The sequence below is a fragment of the Crinia signifera genome, chromosome 12 (genome assembly GCF_055691185.1).
Source record: "Crinia signifera chromosome 12, ASM5569118v1, whole genome shotgun sequence".
NCBI classification, from domain to species: domain Eukaryota; kingdom Metazoa; phylum Chordata; class Amphibia; order Anura; family Myobatrachidae; genus Crinia; species Crinia signifera.
The window spans coordinates 27695762-27710403 of record NC_139228.1 but is presented as its reverse complement, the minus strand read 5'-3'; the positions used below and the strand labels follow the sequence as shown (position 1 = coordinate 27710403).

The 14642-nt window shown below is 43.5% G+C and overlaps 1 protein-coding gene across 1 annotated transcript in view; it reads right to left on the bottom strand.

Moving 5' to 3' along the window:
- LOC146049518 (uncharacterized) overlaps positions 1–14642 on the bottom strand; it is a 344041-nt gene that overhangs the window by 261213 nt on the left and 68186 nt on the right. The gene's annotated exons all lie outside the window — the stretch shown is intronic.

Below are 14642 nucleotides of genomic sequence, written 5' to 3'. Positions count from 1 at the left end.
TATAGGTAAGATATATTTTATATTTACTGCAAGTAAATATAAGTATAGGTTTAAAGGTGAGGCTAATGGGACTAATGCAAGTACTGTAGTGATGCACATGCATGATATCAGCCCTCCTGCATAAAAAACAGCAGCCCATAACACTATAAGATGAGGCTGGCCTGAGAGAAAGATCTCCCTGTGATGGGATGAATGTTGCGAAGCCCCTCTCACCTAGGGTTACCACCTTTGAATTGAGAGATTCCCGGACAGTGACGTACCCCTTGATACACCCATGGCCCCGCCCCTTGACTGGCCCCAGCCCCGCCCCTTGACCCGACTTATGTCGTTTTTTTTTTTACATTTGATTCAAATCTATTCTTTATTTTGCACAAGGTAATGCCACATACACATTACGTCATTCACTATAATGCCCATTACATGTTATGCCACACACCGATGCCCATTCTACATTATACAAACAAAAAATGAAAAATACACTTCAGCGCTATCCAACAATAAGGTGAAATCCTTTTTTGATATTGATTGTAGTCGCAATGGACCTGATATTTTCACGGTGGAACGTAAGGACTCCTACTGACCTCTATAGGGGTCCCTATGTTCACATAAAGGTATCTTTATGTATATCACCTGGGAAAATTCTTCTTCACTACACAAGTTCCTGAGGTATGGAATCACTCCGCTACTGACCTGAATAGAAGGCCCTATTTGCACATAAATGTATCTTTATGGCGGAGACCCCAACTTCTGTATCACTCTGCAATCAATTTCCATAAACCATATGCACACCAGAAGCCACGTGGATCAACATTCACCCCAATAAGAGGCCCTATTTTCACCAAAAGGTTTCTTTGGTCTTTTTTTCATTTCTCTAGTAATAGAGGATGTCATCAACCAAGATGTTCCGTACAAAAGATATTTTATTCCAGGTACATATTCAGAATAAAAGCAGACAATAAAACTATATTAAAAGTTACACACTGACGTGTGGGACCAGAAATTTCACACTCCCCTCCTGCATCCGGAACAGGATGAAAGGTGCTGCTAGATGAAAATAGCAAATGGTCTCACCGTCAGATGTGTCCCCTCCTCCTCACCAACGCGTTTCAGGCTCACTGTTCAGCCCTTTTGGTGTGTCACTCAATATTCATCCCCCCCCCCCCCTACCGGCTTCCTCATGTGGTGGTGCGGCGGATTAGGTATGTAAAGCTCGTCATGTGATGTGAGTGTCACTGAATATGACCGTGACACACACACTGTGCGCAGATGCATGATGGCTGCCCACAGTAATCAGCGGCCGGCGGGTATTAATTATGAATATGAATAGTCCAGGGAAGCCACCCTCCTGGACTCAAGACAGTCCGGTAATTGACACCGGAGTAATCTCGGACGGGTGGTATCCCTACTCTCACCCTCTACTCTACTTAGCAGATCCAGCAGTGGATAGATTGCGTGTGTATGACCGCAGTGTCTACCTATTGGACAGTAGATGCAGACATGCCCTCAGCATGACCAAAAAATGGGCATGAGCAGGGGAGAGGCTCCACAAAATCAAATAGGGGAGCCACACCCACTGCCACCAACTGCCATTCCAAGCTGACTCACTGACAGTGGGTGTGGCTTCCTTACTTGAATATTGAACTGTGCTGCATACCCCCTCCCCCCCACCCCCCGGGTACATGGGTACACCCTACCACTTGTTTACACCTCTGAACATTAGGCCGCGCCCTCTTTCCCAATCAATTCCTATTCCTACTATTAAAGAGCTTGCATAAGGCCACTTTCAAACATTATTCCAAGTCCATTTTAAGGTCCCAAACTGGGATTATTTGTGTGTGATTTTGGAGACGTGACTTCCATAGTTAGGCTTTCCTCCAAAATTTGCAGTGGGGTTTGGCTATGCAATGCTTCTGCCCTGCTCATTTTTCTATTTAAATGTTATATTCAAGTCGCTGATTTGAGGCTATTGGCTTTCATAACACAAAATCGTTGTACAATGGAAAACTGCTGAATTCTATTCACATGATGTCTACTGCAGGGGAGAAGAGAACAGTGCAATGAAAGTTCTTACAGCAGGCATGTCCAAACTGTGGCCCTCTGGCTTTTGTGAAACTACACATCCCAGCATGCCTTGCCATAGTTTTAAGCATTTCCTAATAGCAAAACTGTGGCAAGGCACGATGGGAATTGTAGTTTCACAACAGCTGGAGGGCCATAGTTTGGATATGCCTGTCTTGTAGCATATAAATGTACTATACTGGTCTCAATTTGAGTTACAGGCCAGATGTTTTGTGGTTCAAAAAATGATAAAATGGAGAGTGATAAACAACCAGCGTCGACCTGTCATGTTACAGGCCTGGGTTTGAAACATGACAGGTAGTAACTGATTGGCTAGTTTGTCGCTTTTTGAAGCTTGATACAGCTTCTGACAGTGGCATGTATTCAATGCTTTTTGCGAGTCAGGCTCACTGTTCGCTGGTGCATGTCACTGTGACCTCGCTGAAGCACTCACCACTTTTAATCATCTCCTCCTTTCTGTCTGTCTCCTTATTCAACGCTTCTGCAGCTCACCATCCCTTTTTGCGAACTCTGCATAATTATGCGAGGGGAAAAGGGTGAGCTGTAACAGCAGGAGAGATCAGGTTTCACTTTCTCCTGCTCTCCATGTGAGGTGTGCAGACTTGAGCAGTGTGTTCGGGGGATCTGTGGATCTTGGCTTCTGAACAGGTTTAAGGTTAGTGTTTTGTGCAGTGTTTTTATTACAACACATGGCTGTGTGACAATTTTAATTGGGTTTGTGGCTGCAGACTGGTGCTGTGTATTTTGTCCTCATTTATTCTTATTATTGTGTTGTGCTTTGGCTGTGGTTTCAATGCCCTGGGTTTTTATTTTATTTATTTTGTAATTGTTAGTGTTTTTAAATGCCTTTTGGGGGCTTTGGTTTAGTTTTTTTTTTTTTTTAATACATCCCTAAATTGTGGTTTTATGTTAGGGGGGGTCTCCCTGAGCTTCCCTGCCTTGGTTTAACTAGGAGCATTACTGATTACTGATTACTAGGAGCATTGCTGATTTCTTATTGGATACCATTAAAATAACTTATTAAATTCCAAATAAATTAATATATAAGTACAGCATTATGGCACTTGCAATAAATACATTAGAGTACATTTTTTTTAATTTATAAGCCATAAAAAACAAAAAAAATAACAACTTTAACAAAGATAGTCCTACAGTTCACCTAAAAAAGATGCCGAGGGAAAAATGGAGAACTGCTGTAAAAAGAGAAACCAGCAGGACTCGCAATTTGTGCATTGAATACACTTTTGGTGAGAGACACTAAAATCCCCATTGAACAGAAATGGTGAGAAGTGAAGGGTGAACTGAGTTAGCTTCGCAAAATATTTTTGGAGAAGCAACAGAGCTGAATACAGTGAAGCCCAAAATAGGAGAGAAAAGTTCACCACTCTCCAAAAAACATGCAGACTCACCGTTTTTTACGGCGACATAGGAGCATTGAATACATGAGTCCACGGTAAGTGTTTCCACATCCACAGTGTAGTCACAGTTAGCATTATGTAATAGGAAAGAGGAGTTAAAATCCCAACAACTTGCATTTTCCATACTAATGACCTTGCATAATGTGCTATTACTACTCTCTGGAGTACTCCTAGTAATACGTACTACTAACAACCTCATACATATAAATAGGCTGACATTAGGAATAAGATAAGTGGTGAAGAGATTTCGTTTCTGCCCATGCAAAACAAGATTATACATGAAAATGTATCAGAGCAGACTATTAAATAATCCAACATAATGTTACTATACACTTATGATATAAACATCCATCTGGTTTATTGTGGCTGAAATGTCTAATGGCATGTAAGCAGCAGGGGAGAACTCGGGGACTAAATCAAATTCAAATCGAAACTGAGCTGCAATTATTCTTTAAAGTGACACGTGCTTCTATTTCCCACCCTGCTGTCTGAGCAAAGTGGGTAAACAGTAAAACATTTCATCTACAGCGACACCAGCTCTTTTTTTTTTTTTTTACATTAAAGTGAAAATAAACAAGGTGGAGGGAAAATTGGATTGCCCTTTCGTTCAATGCCAGAATAAAGTTATTTATTCAGAAATGCTTTCAGAGTTGATCGCTTCATGCTGCCATATTTCCCCTGTACCCACAGGCATGTATTCAATGCTTTTTGCGAGTCAGGCTCACTGTTCGCTCCTGCATGTCACCGTGACCTCGCTGAAGCACTCACCACTTTTAATCATCTCCTCCTTTCTGTCTGTCTCCTTATTCAACGCTTCTGCAGCTCACCATCCCTTTTTGCGAACTCTGCCTAATTATGCGAGGGGAAAAGGGTGAGCTGTAGCAGTAGAGATCAGGTTTCTCCTGCTCTCCACGTGAGGTGTGCAGACTTGTGTTTGAGCAGTGTGTTCGGGGGATCTGTGGATTTTGGCTTCTGAACAGGTTTAAGGTTAGTGTTTTGTGCATTGTTTTTATTACAACACATGGCTGTGTGACAATTTTAATTGGGTTTGTGGCTGCAGACTGGTGCTGTGTATTTTGTCCTCATTTATTCTTATTATTGTGTTGTGCTTTGGCCTTTCAGTGCTCTGGGTTTTTATTTTATTTATTTAGTAATTGTTAGCATTTTTAAATGCCTTTTTGGGGGCTTTGGTTTAGTTTTTCTTTTTTAATACACCCCTAAATTGTGGTTTTATGTTAGGTGGGGTCTCCCTGAGCTTCCCTGCCTGCTGCATGCTGTTTTATGTTAGGGGGGTCTAACTAGGAGCATTACTGATTTCTTATTGGATACCATTAAAATAACTTATTAAATTCCAAATAAATTAATATAGAAGTACAGCATTATGGCACTTGCAATAAATACATTAGAGTACATTTTTTTTAATTTATAAGCCATAAAAAACAAAAAAAATAACAACTTTAACAAAGATAGTCCTACAGTTCACCTAAAAAAGATGCCGAGGGAAAAATGGTGAACTGCTGTAAAAAAAGAAACCAGCAGGACTCGCAATTTGTGCATTGAATACACTTTTGGAGAGAGACACTAAAATCCCCATTGAACAGAAATGGTGAGAAGTGAAGGGTGAACTGAGTTAGCTTCGCAAAATATTTTTGGAGAAGCAACAGAGCTGAATAGAGGGAAGCACAAAATAGGAGAGAAAAGTTCACCACTCTCCAAAAAACATGCACTCTCACTGTTTTTTACGGCGACATAGGAGCATTGAATACATGCCACAGACTTCTCATCCCAGGAACACTGGCCATTTAGGGCAAGAGAAAGGGCCTTATTCAGAGATGCACACACAGGGTGTGGTATAAAAAATCGACATGGCTAAATATAATTAATGTAGGTCACCTCCATATGGTCTACAACTAGCATTCGGTCAACAGGGTCAAAAGGTTAACAGGGTCAAATCATACTGCCTTACTTCACTGCCCCCTCCTCTGGCAAGAGGCAGTACTGTAGGGAGTTAGGGGCACGGCCAAGCAGGCAGGTGGGCGGAACAGGGGGCATAGCTCCACAATTGCATCATTATGGCAACGCCCCCACAATTGCCCCTTGCACCATATTATGCCCCCAGAGTTATATTGCTCCTTACCACACTACCTTTTTATTGTCAGGGGGTTCTGCGCCAGGTGCATGTTTGCAGTCCAGGTACTTCTGAGTCCTAAATTTCTCCTTCTCTGACCAGTTATTAAATGGCCCTCACAAAATGGCCACCACCTTCTATAGCATCCTTAAAAACTGTCTCCTCTGAGGTGGGGGCCATTTTGGGAGGGACATTTTCAAGAACGTTCTATACAGATAACCGTATGCAGCAATGTCTGTGGCTGAAGGCGCCTTCAGCGGTTACTCGCCTGGCCCTAGAAACAACCATGGTCCGTGGCCATTCCTGCTTAGGGAAGAGCAGGGATTGGATAAGCAGTTACCTCTTCCAGGCAGTGGGGATTTAGGGTTAAATGATACATTTTTAATCCGATAACAATCACATGATATCATGGGCCTCAGACAATGCCAATTTCCTAGAAATGCCCATGTGTTACTGCAGCTGGGTAGCTCCTTACCCATCAGTATCAGGTTCAATCAGAATAATCCCTATACTTCCCAGGCTGCATACTATTCTGTAAAGAGCAAGCTTCTGCAGTGATAAAATGGAGGCTGTTCGTCTCCGCATCCTGGATGTGGTACAGTACAGTAGCAGGGCGCGTGTCTGCTTGGCACAGGTCAGTCAGACCAGGCTGCTAATGCAGCAATGCAGATGTTGCTGTGTGCAGTGGTAAGGAGAGGACAGGAATAATAAGCCAGGCATTGTGAGACATTGCAGCTTGCAGCTCTCAGGCATGGGAGGGGGATGGAGGCATCCTGGGTAGCTGGTACGGCTGACAGTAGCTATTAAAAAGCTATCAGAATCGTGTACATTAATGGAACTCAAACATTAGAGTCACGCCAATTAGCACACTGCCATAATCAGGGTTCCAAGGGCAAAAGTTTAATTAAAAAAAGTTTAATGCAAATATGTCCCTTTACATTGTGTGCACAAGTAATATTACGCTGATTGTGACACCTCTGCAATTCCTTCTAAAAATGAAAAGAGGGGATGTTGTCCGTAGCAACCAATAAGATTCTATCATTTTCAAGGATGCAATAGAGAAATGCTGGGATCTGATTGGTCAGTAAATGTAATCCTTGGTGCACACATGCGAACCCAAGTGTCCGATGGGATTATGTAATTGCATAGTCATCACGAACACTTGAGAAGGGGTTTGTAAACCCTGGGAGACTGGGAGTTGTCCTACAGCAAGCGCAGAAAGGGGCAATTTTATGGGCATATTAATGGAGAGTCATAAGCATGTCTGGGAACCCTGCTGCATTCTCAAAGGAGGATCCACTGCTTCAGAGAGGCATTGGCAGATCTATAAAGGGTGCACACCAGCACCCAAATAAATATATTTTTCCCTCCAAAGTCCAATGGTGGCTGGCGCTACAGACAAATCACTGTGAAATTGGTGTGGCAGCCATTTTCCTCTGATTTGTGTGTGCCCAGTAGAGATGTCCCTGGGAAAAAAGGAACGGAGGTCATGTTCCTGGAGACCTGCATATTTGCAGTAGACTCTATCATAACTGGGTAGCGACTGTAACAATTTTTTTAGCTGTTATCACTTAAGATCCTATGTTCCTTTCATTGTTATAGGATCACGTGTTAATAGTAGTGGAGCCACGCCCCCTTAACAGTAGAGTGATGTGCAACAAAGCTTTTTGTGTGGGTCAGTTGGCGCTTCCCCTTGTCCACTTAACAATACAATTGACACCTATGGTGCTGAATAAAAAAGGAATACATAGACCTGATTCACAGGATGAATTGGAGAAATGTCCTTTTCTGAAATGATATAAGAGTGGTCTCTATCCCTCCTCAGGGAGTTCGACCACAAAACACAAATGATAGTGTAGAACCTTTGATAGAATGAAAGGTTTAATAAAATCTTGCACTTACAATATCGTGACAAGTTTAAAAGCAAAATGACAATCCCACTGGCAAGCCACCATACAACTGAAGACCTCTATCGTCCTCCGAACTCCTGCAGGGCGTCCGGTCGGCAGATGATGTTATGTGGGTCCCAAGTCCTGGTGCACGTCAGCTGGGATGAGCGGGTACACTTAACGCGTTTCGAGCGGATTGCTCTTTGTCAGACGAAGAGCAATCCGCTCGAAACGCGTTAAGTGTACCCGCTCATCCCAGCTGACGTGCACCAGGACTTGGGACCCACATAACATCATCTGCCGACCGGACGCCCTGCAGGAGTTCGGAGGACGATAGAGGTCTTCAGTTGTATGGTGGCTTGCCAGTGGGATTGTCATTTTGCTTTTAAACTTGTCACGATATTGTAAGTGCAAGATTTTATTAAACCTTTCATTCTATCAAAGGTTCTACACTATCATTTGTGTTTTGTGGTCGAACTCCCTGAGGAGGGATAGAGACCACTCTTATATCATTTCAGAAAAGGACATTTCTCCAATTCATCCTGTGAATCAGGTCTATGTATTCCTTTTTTATTCAGCACCATAGGTGTCAATTGTATTGTTAAGTGGACAAGGGGAAGCGCCAACTGACCCACACAAAAATCTTTGTTGCATGTTGTTATTTGTGTAGTGGTGGCATTTACACTACGGTTGTGGATCAGGCAGCACACCCTGGGTAGCGCTATTATCTAAGAGATATCACATTCTCCAAATAGTAGAGTGATGTACCAAGAGCCCCTCATCCAGAGGCCAATCCAGGGAGTATTGATGGACATTGGAATCTCCATCAAATAATGTCTGGGCTTACAGTAAGCCATCAAATTTTGGTAACTGACCATCACATCAATAGATACAAAATCAATTTTTTTTTCTATTTGTGCTAAAATAAAAGCATAACCTCTGAGCATAGTCACCCTTGAATGGGACTGGGGGCAGGATCCAGTACAAGCATCACAACACCATCGAGTGTGTACCATTCGATGGCACCATCAAATAGTAAATCTACTACCATCTCTTCAAAAACATTGGTGGTTGGGAAACATCATGAAGCGATGTCCATCCCTACCAGGGTGGATATTGAGGTGATCGCTCAAACCCCCTCCCCCCCACATGCACACGCATATGCAGGGGCGACTACTGTGGATGCTGCTGCAGGCTGGTAATAGGGGAGGTAGACCTGGGCTCCTCAAACCTGGATAATTACAGTAGTAGGGATGTGCACCGGGCACTCTTTTGGGTCTGGATCTCAGGCAGTGTTTTGGATCTGGATCTGTTCCAAAACACCACCATTTTCGTGTTTTGGGTTCTGATTTTTTTTTTAACCCATAAAAACAGCTAAAATCGCAGAATTTGGTATTTGTTTTTACTCCTACGCTATTATTAACCTCAATGTCATTCATTTCCACTCTTTTCCAGTCTATTCTGAACACCTCACAATAATGTTTTTAGGGCAAAAGGTTGCACCGAGGTAGCTTGATAACTATGCTAAGCTACACAAGTGGGCAGCACAAACACGTGGCTCATCTAGGAGTGGCACTGCAGTGGCAGACTGGATGGCTGTTTGAAAAACTAGGCCCCAAAAAGCACATAATGATCAAAAAAGAGGTGCAAGATGGAATTGTCCTTGGGACATCCCACCCACCCTTATGTTGCGTAAATAGGACATGCACACTTTAACAAACCAATCATTTCAGCGACAGGGTCTGCCACATGACTGTGGCTGAAATGATTGATTTGTTTGGGCCCCACAAAAAAAGAAGCAAGTCACCTCTCCCTGCACAAACTGGCTTTATAGAGGCAAGATGTCGTCCTCATCCAATTCATTTTGATGAACATCATTTTCTCCACATTTTGTGGAAGCAACCGGCTACATTGCTCACTGACCAGTTTGCCCGCTGCACTAAAAACTGTTTCAGAGTACACACTGGAGGGGGGACAACTCGGGTAAAATAGAGCTAATTTGACTGTACAGAGGCTTCCAAACTACCTTTTTTTGTCCTGCCAGAACAGGTAAGGACTGTCTAACATGTCTACTTGGATGCTGTCACCAAAGTAATCCTCCACCACAGTGATGGGAAGGTCCGGCATCGCAACCAAGAACACCCTTTTACTCTCCTTGGGGATTTGTGATAAAATGTCTTTAGGAGGGTGCAGTTGTTTAGAGTTGCTGCCGGCGGTATGTGCTGTGCTCGGTCCTGTGCCTTTAATACATGTTTAGCATGGACGTAGTAACTGATACCAGCTTCCTAACAAAGGTCATTGGGAAGAATAGCAAATTTACAACCACCAATGGATGCTTTCAGGGCATGCCAAGGAGTATTGATGCAAGCCGAACAATCACTTTAAGAAAAGTTAAGGATTTAGCAACTGGGAAAGAAGTGCCTGGAACAAAAATCCTCTTTGGGCATACCATTCTGAAAGTGGAACCAAGAAGAATCGTCTGGTCCTTCAAGTCAAGAGCCAGAAAATACAGCTAATGAGAGATAAAACCTCATCACAAGAGAGCGTTGAAGAGTCTGGGAAACCTGCCGGGGAAGTGAGAGAGCCTGATCTACCTGCATGGCATGGGATGCATGACAGTATCCTAAAGGCCATTAAACAGGAAGTTGAGGATGAAGATGCAGACTGTGTTGTGATAGACCAGTTTCAGTCTATGCTTGGTCCTGCAATTCGACATCTACAGAGCCAGAAAGTCCTGAGCCTAGGTTTAGTGGGACTGAACTTGTCACCATGGAAAGTTGTGCTGGTTGCAGGTGGCTATGAAAAGATGCGTTTATCTTTTTGATGTTGATGGGGCCTGGAGTTTTCAGAAACGGGCTACAAATGGTGCTTGAAGACAAAAGCATTCTAAATGTGGTCCATGACATGGTCTCGTCCCACAAATATGAGCAGGTTCTGCAATGTCTTTGATACCCAGGTAGGAGATGTATACGTGTTCTTCATGGAAACCGGGGGCTTCTTTCCTAATCGTATGTGACTCGACATCTCAACATGCCATCTGCACAAGTTTTATTCCTGACTTACAAGCGAACTTTAATAAAGGATAACCCCAATATTTGGCTTGATCATCCAATGTCTACACATTTGCTGAAAGAATTGGCTCTGGAAGTCTTACACCATTTGGCTCTGTGCCTAGCAATGTTGGATGCCATGTTAGCTGATTTTACATCATTGGTTGATGGGTATTTAAATACATTCAGGAGCAGCGTATGATTTGGGCCGCACTGAGATCTGCTCGGAGATTCCAAAAGAAATTGTTTTCCAGCAAGTTAGGCGAGAGGAAGCAATACATTGTCAATAGCCAAGGGTTTCTTACCCAGGTGGAAAAGACAAGCCAATGAATGCACCGAGGAAGCTGACTAACTATACTAAGCCACACAAGTGTGCGGCACAAATACCTGACTCATCTAGGAGTGGCACTGCAGTGGCAGACTGGATGGCAGTTTGAAAAAAATAGGCCCCACAAAGCACATAATGGTAAAAAAAAGAGGTGCAAGATGGAATTGTCCTTGGGCCCTCCCATCCACCCTTATGTTGCATAAATAGGACATGCACACTTTAACAAACCAATCATTTCAGGTTCTGCCACACGACTGTGACTAAAATGATTGGTTTGTTTGGGGCCCCACAAAAAACGAAGTAAGTCACGTCTCCCTGCACAAACTTTATAGAGGCAAGATGTCCTCCTCCTCCTCTGATTCCTCACCCCCTTCAGTGTGTACTTCCTCATCCTCACATATTATCAATTCACCCCGCTGCACTCCACAATCACACGTACCTCTGTCTCTGGAGGCAATTCCTGGTCTTCATTAAAGAATTGATAATTAACTTTTATAAACCTCATCTTCTCCACATTTTGCGGAAGCAAACTCCTACGCTGATCACTGACCAGGTTCCCCGCTGCACTAAAAACTCTTTCGGAGTACACACTGGAGGGGGGACAACTCGGGTGAAATAGAGCCACAAACTCTCTTTACATTTCATGGGGGGGAAGAGGAGGATGAGGGCTATGATCATCGTGTGAAGCTGGACCACTAGTCAAGAACTTAGGCCAGGCCCTTAGCCGTTCCTTGCCACGTGTGGTAAATGCCACATTGGCAAGCTTACGTTTCTCCTCCACGGATTGACATTTTTTTTTTTCTTAAACGTACTCAACTTTGACTTTTTGAATTTCCCTCGACGATGAAATTGGGCATCGGCATTGGCAGAAGACGTTGATGGCATTTCATCATAATTTTCTATGTCTTGACTAGTGGCAGCAGCTTCAGCACTTGGAGGAAGTGGTTCTTTTACTGTTGGAGCCTCCATATTTTGGTTCTCCATTGTCTTTCTGGAGTACAGCCACACAGCAGCAGAGACACAGAAAATGTAAAAGGATTATTATTTACGTCAGTAACCCTTATTGTAAAAAAAATAAAATAAAGGTACCGATGTGCAAACAGGTGAGTTGAGACTTGTACTACCCTGGCTTGTTCCAGCTTAGTAACTCAGCAGCAGACACAGAAAAATGTATAAGGATTTTAAGGACATTATTTAAGTCAGTAACCCTTATTGTCCAAAATAATTAGATTATTTTGCAGGACCGGTTATTTTTCAGCACCTGTGTGCACACAGGTGAGGTGAGAATTGTAGTATCCTCTCCCAGCTAACAGTCACACATTTTTAAGGCTTATTAAGAAGTCAGTATTAACCCCTTTATTATTGTAAAATAAAAATGATATTTTGAAGTTTGCACTGACGTGTGGCCTGCACAGGTGAGGTGAGACTTCTAGTACTAGCATTGTCCCAGAGCAGTAGACACAGAAAAATTGAAAATTATTATATTGATAAGGAATTTGGTGGTAGGGAGTGGGACTGGACACTGGAGGACAGGTAAATCAATCTATATGAGGCACAGACTACAGGGATATATATAATTATACAGCACAGTTTGTCAGTGTACCACCACACTACACTAACAGTCAGACCACGCAGGTTGTCACTATCAGCAGTGTAGAACTACTACACCATGCAGGTTGTCACTATCAGCAGTGTAGTAAAAACTACTGCACCATGCAGGTTGCACAGCAGGGTGGGAGAGTGAGCACGTGGGCGGGTGCCAGGGAAGACAGCCAGATGTGCACACTGTTCAATCTCCTAAACAGGAGTGGACATGGCACCTGCCCGGCCGTTTTTATATACATATAATGACGTTGTAGTGACGTTGTCCGGATCTCCGACAGCGGGATCTCATGGGCACCTGAAAGGCGCGCTCCGAGTCTGGGGGGGAAACCCAAACAGGCTTGTGAACGCGTTCGGGTAGGGGGATGTTCGGGGGTGTCCGGATTCCTGAAATCCGGATGCGCTCATCTCTAATAATTAGTACCAACTTCCCCCTCTCTCTGGCACTGTGTACCCCACTGTGCTTTCCCCTTTCCTTTCTGCGCAGAGACTGATGTAAATAATTATGTATTCCCTGTAAAGTTTTGTGTCCTATTTACTATACAGGAAACCTCATCAACTTGAAACAATGATATAATGTCCTCTAACATGAAATCTGATGCGTTTCGTTCCAGTCCTGCTGCGGATCATCCTGATAATTTTCAGGTGCATGGGCGTACAGTGATGTCTGTATAATCTAGCAGTTCATGGGTAATATTTCTCCAGCAGAACATCGATTTCTGTTCATTACATTTTACCCTTTAGGAACGACCATATGCTGTTCTATACAGTGACTTTAGCAGGGCTCCCGGGGAGGCGTTATTCACATGAATAAATGTGTATTTTGTACAATCTCATAATATTTTATGCAGATGTCCTCACCAGCTGTGTTTTATTTTTCTAGACTTCTATAATTGCAACGATAATAAAAAAACATTTAAGGAGATCTGAAAGTGATTAATTTTGACGCTCAGAAAACAATAATGTAGTGATCACTGTTGCCATACTTTTTAATGGGATGTGAGTTCTCATTAGTGCTCAGCACTGCAGGTTCGGAGGATTTGTCAGATAATTGTGGCCTGTTCTGTTGCAAGGGATTATGGGAAGTGCAGATGGACTAAAAGCCCCCATACATTTGTGCTGGGTACCTTGCCAGAGAGCCACCGGGCTTCCTTGGTGGACGGGATTGCAAACAATACATCGATTGGGATCATTTTGCAAACGGGATACAGTTGGCAGGTTGACCACTATTGGTTGACATGCCATAGGTCGGCACATGAAAAAGGTTGACACAAGCAATAGGTCGACATGAAAAAGGTTTATGTGAGTGTTAAAAAAAATTCAAGAGGTTTTTTTTTTCCAGAATTTACCATCCAAGTGGACATAGATAGATTATAATAGTGTGATGAGCATAGTGAGGCACCGTGCCCGAAGCATGGCGAGCGAAGCAGTACACTTACACGTGTCCCTGTTGGTAGCTATAGCTGGAGCTCCAGGACTTGCCAGAATGTCCCCGCTGGGGAGAGGCACTCCATCTGACTGGGAAGTGGGAGTGTCTCACACGCACATGCGTCCCAGTCACTTGGCGGCGAGGATCAGAAACCCGTCTCCACTTCACGGAGATAAGCAGGGTTAGGGGGAGGCGGTGGAGAGCTCCGTCGGAACGGGGCGCCGATTCTATCGCCAGCCCCCAGCTGAATGAGAGGAGTTCCATTTGTATAGTGATTTCCGGATCTGATGCACATGGGACCAAGCATCTGATTGGAATCGGTCATCAAACACATACGACATGACACTTCTCGGCCTGATGCAACAGAATTGGATAAAAAGGGCCCAAATCGCATAAGTGTATGGGCAATTTAATATATGCTTTTGTGAGGAGGCACTGGCCAAATGTTATAGTGTAGGATGGGTATCTCGAAGGCCACGGCAACCCACGGGGCTACCATATTTTGGGGGAGTTGGTGAGCGACAAAGTACCAACCAATCAGCTCCTGTCCTGTTACAGGCTGTGCTGGAAGAATGATTTAGACTATGGAGTTTTTTTTTTTTTTAACCAATCTGTTTTCAGACATGGAAGGTGCCACATTTGTATGTTTTTTTTATTACAATCCATTTTATAAGGAACCAATCTTCTTGGAGCGGATATGTGAACGTGGACGCCCACGT